At 39.9% G+C, this 6239-nt stretch overlaps 1 non-coding gene across 1 annotated transcript; it reads left to right on the top strand.

Moving 5' to 3' along the window:
- Window positions 1-4368: 4368 nt before the first annotated feature.
- LOC144999135 (small nucleolar RNA R71) lies at window positions 4369-4475 on the top strand. Its single transcript, XR_013660656.1, has one exon. It is a non-coding gene; the product is annotated as a small nucleolar RNA R71 (small nucleolar RNA).
- The last annotated feature ends 1764 nt before the right edge of the window (window positions 4476-6239 follow it).

The raw sequence follows: 6239 nt of genomic DNA on the forward strand, positions 1-6239 counted from the left end.
CACAAGGGATGCTAATCGTTATTATTTGACTTTTACTGATGATTACAGTAGATATGGATATGTCTACTTAATCCAGCATAAGTCAGAGACTTTCGAGAAGTTTAAGGAATTTAAACAGGAAGTCGAGAATCAATTGGTCAGGAACTTTAAGATGCTTCGATCCAATCGGGGTGGTGAGTATCTTAGTTCATAGTTCCTCGACTATCTAAGGGAATGTGGGATTGTCTCACAATTGACACCTCCCAGGACACCGCAGTTGAATGGTGTGGCTGAGAGGCGTAATCGAACCTTGTTGGACATGGTTCGTTCCATGATGAGTCGAGCTTCCCTACCAATCTCATTCTGGGGGTATGCCTTAGAGACTGCCGCCCATATCCTTAATCTAGTCCCTACAAAGAAAGTTGCCAAAACTCCTCACGAGATGTGGACTGGTAAAGTACCTAAACTAGACCACATCAAGATTTGGGGTTGCAAGGCTTTCGTGAGACGCGAGACTCATGATAAGCTCGAACCCCGAAGCGAGAGGTGTATTTTCAACGGCTACCCACAGCAATCCTTTGGTTACCTCTTCTACAGACCTAGTGACAATGTGGTCTTTGTAGCAAGAAGAGGAGTCTTTCGAGAAAGAGAGTTTATAAGCCAAGGAGACAGTGGGAGGCAAGTTGATCTTGAAGAAATTCAAGAGTCAAGTGGTGAAGGAACTTCAAACTCTAGCCCTCAACTTGAGGAGGAAACTCCTGTTGAGCCAATTGACGAATCTGTACCTCTGAGGCGTTCCACGAGAGTTAGGAGTGCACCTGAGCATTACTATGGATTCCATATTACTGCAGAAGGTGAGACACTTATTAGTGATGGAACACTAGTAAGTCAAGATGACCCTAACAACTACGAGGAAGCCATGGCAGGCCCCGAGTCTGCTAAATGGAAAGAGGCTATGGATAGCGATATACAATCCATGTATGACAATCAAGTTTGGAACTTGGTTGAGAATGTACCAGGTCGAAAGACTGTAGGGTGCAAATTGGTCTTCAAGAAGAAGACCGACATGGATGGTAAAGTACACACTTATAAGGCTAGACTGGTTGCAAAGGGCTTCTCTCAAATTCCTGGAGTGGATTATGATGAGACCTTTTCTCCGGTAGCCAAGATTAAGTCTATTCGGGTTCTGTTAGCCATAGCCGCATTTCATGACTATGAAATTTGGCAAATGGATGTCAAAACCACTTTTCTTAATGGAAAGTTGGCTGAAGATGTTTACATGAGTCAGCCAGAGGGTTTTGTCAGCAATGAGTACCCTAATAGAGTGTGTAAGCTTGAGAAGTCCATTTATGGGTTAAAGCAAGCACCTCGCAGATGGAATCTTTGCTTTGATGAAAAGGTCAAGGAATTTGGCTTTTCTAGGAGTGAAGATGAATCTTGTGTGTATGTCAAGGCTAGTGGGAGTATAGTTAGCTTTTTGGTATTGTATGTGGATGACATACTACTCATAGGAAATGACATTCCAACCCTGCAGGAAGTAAAGTCCTGGCTTGGAAAGTGTTTCGCTATGAAGGACCTTGGTGAAGCTGCCTATATTTTGGGGATAAGGATCTTGAGAGATCGGAGTAAAAGACTAATTGGACTTAGTCAAAGTACCTACTTGGAGAAGGTGCTGAAGAGATTCAGAATGCAAGACTCCAAGAAAGGAGAGTTGCCCATCCAAAGTAACGCCAAACTGAGTAAGACACAAAGCCCTAGCACTGAGGCTGAGATAGCACAAATGAGTCAAGTACCTTATGCTTCGGCTGTAGGATCGATCATGTATGCTATGACGTGTACTCGACCTGATGTAGCTTTTGCCCTGAGCATGGTTAGCAGGTTTCAGGGGAACCCTGGCAAGGCACACTGGACTGCGGTAAAGAATATTCTCAAGTACCTACGAAGGACTAAGGACTGGGTCCTTACCCTCGGTGGGAGTGATGACTTGAGAGTTGTAGGGTATAGTGATGCTAGCTTCCAGACTGATAGGGATAACTTCCACTCTCAGTCGGGCTAGGTCTTTACCCTAAATGGAGGAGCAATTTCTTGGAAGAGTTCCAAGCAAGAGACAGTGGCAGATTCTACTTGTGAATCAGAGTATATTGCAGCTAGCGAGGCGGCAAAGGAGGCGTTATGGCTGAGGAACTTCATTGGAGACCTTGGAGTTGTACCAGCTATTAAAGAGCCAATGGAAATTTTCTGTGATAGTGAAAGTGTTGTTGCCTTAGCCAAGGAACCAAGGGATCACGGGAGATCCAGACACATCGACAGAAAATACCATTTCATCAGACATCGGATCGAAGAAGGACTCCTCGTGGCAAAGAGGGTATCATCAGATGAGAATCCGGCAGATCCCCTCACGAAGGGACTGACTCGGGTTAAGCATCTCCAGCATGCTCGGAGCATATGGCTGAAGGATGATATTAGATTTAGTAGTTAGATAACCTCGAAATTTGTAAAGTGTAATTGACATCTGATGATGAATAAAAGTGTTTTATTTATGAGTAAAGTGTTACTATCTCTTGTCGATCGTTTACTATATTTCTTTTGCATGTTTTGACTTCCAGAATAATTTTGTTTAGTATAACATATTATTCAAACCTCCACAGTCGGTCATATGTCGGAAGTAGATATGAATCAAGACTGTCATGTTTGGTTGTAGAGGTCTTGGACAAGGCTACAACAATCATGAGTGCTCATAAGTTCTGAGCATTGGACTCAACCCACGCTCACTGGAATCACTTCATGGAATTCTATCTCGAGTGATCGTGAGACGGTAATATCATATAAGTCTTTAAACCTAGAGATATGATTTGTTACTTACAAGTTGGTTATGCATTGATTGTACGAAAAATGCATTGGTAACTCGATGTTATAAATCGCGCTCTTGTGTGTAATTCAATGAGTAGTAGAACAAACATATGAGTCGAGGTTTATCTGTTCCTTCTTGGATTAGAAGCTGATATCTGGACCCCTCGATGATTTTGTTTTGACCTATGTACTGGGCCCGGTCAGAACTAAAATTGATGTGTTCAATGAAGTTCTTTGTCAAACAAATCGGAAATCGGGAAACAAACTGTTGGACAATAAGTAAGACATTGTTCCATGTATTTGTCCGACTGATATCTAGAACAGAGGATTATATGATCACTTATCTTAAATGGCGTACCATCATCTTCTCAGTTCCGAGAAACCTTGTAAAGAGCTACGATTGCCGATCGGTTCCTGAAGTCATATTTGCAGTAATAGTTATTAGACTTATCCAAGTGGGAGACTGTTGGATAAGGTGTCTAAGTCCATAACTATTTCTGGTATGTACTTGACCCGACCCGGCATGGTCCATTTGGGTTGCATGGCACCATGCAATTGGATAGACTAAATGAGAGAAATAACACTTGGAGATTATTAATATATTATAAGTTCTAATATATTAATAATATTATTTGATTAGTTTGATCAAGAATTAATTTAGAATTAATTATGTGATCAAAAGATAACTAATTAAATATATGGGTTGATTATGTAAATCATCCATATCTTGTATAGTGGGCTAAAAGGCTCCATGGACTATCAAGTTGGGTTCCACCCATAGGATGCTCCATGGATGCTCCATGGGAGTTACAAACCCATGGGTCATGGAAATGAAGAGTCATGACACATTAGGGTGTAACCCTAGATGTGTCAACACTATATAAGTAACATGTTCTCCACCTAAAATCGGCTACACTAAGAAACAAGAGGGCTTGGCCGATTTTGAGAAGTGTGTGTTCTCTCATAAGTTCTTCCAAGATCATTTGGTGTTGTGTGAAGCATTTGAGGCATCACACTTGGGGTGCTAGGCTCACAAGGTTTCAAGGAACACAAACAACAACAAGGTAAGTTATTCTTTCTATACTTTATGTTAAAATTGTTCCCCATGTATGCTAGATAGGAATATAACCTTGGAATTCAACTTTGCATGATAATTAGACAAACATAGATCCAAGGTTATTAGGGTTGCATGTACACTTAGGAAGTGTTAGAATGCTCAAAACCCATCAGTGAGGTCCATTGCAGTTTTCACAACCCACCCGAATAGCATGGATAGTTTGATCCATTTTATCCATTCTCCTATCCATGGTTTTTAACATAGCCATGACCGCGGATAAGTCTTCAGTAGCAGCATAAGCGGCTCCCCTCGTGACATCATGCCTAGGGTTGTGGTATTCTCTAGAGTGTTTAGAGAATTCTTCAATCAATTCTTTAATCACCGGGGGTGGCTTCTTTGTAAGTGGGCCTTGCGAGTCTAGCAACTGCCGGGTTGTAACATTAACTCCATCATAGAAGATGGAAACTTCTTGCTGGCTGTTTAGATCATGGTGTGGGCAGTTTCTTAGCAGACTTTTGTACCTCTCCCATGCTTCATATAGCGACTCTCCAGCTTGTTGTTCAAAGTTTGCAATGGCCTTCTTCAGTTTGGCTATCTTGGAAGGTGGGCAAAAGTGATCAATGAATTCTTTCTTCATCTTGGCCCAAGTAGTGACTGATCCGGGGGAAGTGACTTGAGCCAGTCTTTAGCAGCACCCTTGAAGGTTACCGGAAGCATACGAAGTAGTTGAGTTTCGCGGGTTACATTTGGAATATTCAAGTAATCAGCTACATCATTGACTTCATCCAAATGTTTGTAGGCATCTTCATGATCTTTCCCATAGAAAGGTATTTCCTTGAGTGAAGCTAGGATATGACCTTTTAGCTCGAAGGTAGCAGTCGCGGGAATTGCGGGTTGCACAAGTCCCGGGCCATTGTCGTCGCGCATCCTCTTCTTCCATTCTCCCATGGGGATTTCATCAATGTTAGCCATTGTGAACGCTAACTCTTCCTCCGACTCGGTTTCTTGCTCGTACGTTGCCTCCTCTTCTTCCTCGGTCTCGTACCCAATATCTTCTTGAATTGGTTCCTCAATTATCAAAGAAGCGCTAGAAGCTCCTGATTTACTACTCTTCTTTTTCCCAAAAATGGTCTTCAAGTTGGACAATGGTGATTTCTTTGGTGTGCTTGAACTCTCCACGTCCTTTCCTTTGTTTCTTTTCAATGCGGATTCGGGATCTTCAAACGGGGGTACCAGTGGTGTGTTTGATCCTCTGGTCATGAAAGTCCTGAAATCAATAGAATAAAAAGCGTAAAAAGAACAAAAAGATTGTAAAAAAAATCTACGGCTGACTAAACTGCTACTCGCCGAGTAGGTGCGATTGCACTCGGCGAGTATCAGTGGTATTTCAAAAAAAAATCTAAATTTTATACTAAACTAAAACAGATACTAAAACCTAATTACTAATTACTAAATTGCAATAAATGAACTTTATGCAAGTAAACTCACACAAAGGATCGAAAAAAAAATTAGGAATTAGCTTAATTATTTAGAACCGTTCCCCGGCAACGGCGCCAAAAACTTGATGTGTGTAAAACCAACTAGTTTTATCCCTACTTTTAATTAATAAATTGAACACACAAAGGCAGTGAACCTGTCTTTTTGTGGAATAGATTGATAAGTAAGGTATCGAACTCAGGGAACGGAAAATTAAACTAATAACTAATTTTAACTAAAACAAATAATAAAAGTAAAGGGTTTTTCTCTAGTTTTGCAAGACTAGAAACTTAGACACACTAAATTAACTAATTAACTAAAGCAACAACTATTCACCAAATTTGATAAAGATGTTTCCTTTTAGGTTCAACCAATTCACTCCTATGGTTATTTATGTTTATGGTAGATTAATTGCTATTGGTTACCAATTATAATAGTTAGGTTCATGTTCATTACTCCTAACCCTTAGACAATTAACTAATTTAAGAGTTGATCAAGTGTTTAAACTAATTAATTCCCTAGATTAATTATTTGGATTAAATAAGATTTGTAATGGTCAATTAAGTTATTAATTCAATTAACCTCTTGTTGATGGTTTCTCAAACAAGCTCACACATTAATCTTCCTATTTTCTTATTAATCTTAGTTTCATAATCATTACTTCTAAGTATATGGTTTAGTATTCACATAGACATATGAGGTTAACAATTAAGAAATGTTCATGCAACCTAATTGCCTTCCAATTAACAGAAAATAGTAGTGATTAATACATAAGGTTCTTTAACAAACTTAATTTAATAAATCACCAATAGACAATTAAGCAAAAATCAATAATCAAACCATAGGAGTTCTTTGGTATTCCCCAAACAGAAACAAA

This window comes from Lactuca saligna, chromosome 5 (assembly GCF_052625555.1).
Source record: "Lactuca saligna cultivar CGN05327 chromosome 5, ASM5262555v1, whole genome shotgun sequence".
NCBI classification, from domain to species: Eukaryota; Viridiplantae; Streptophyta; class Magnoliopsida; order Asterales; family Asteraceae; genus Lactuca; species Lactuca saligna.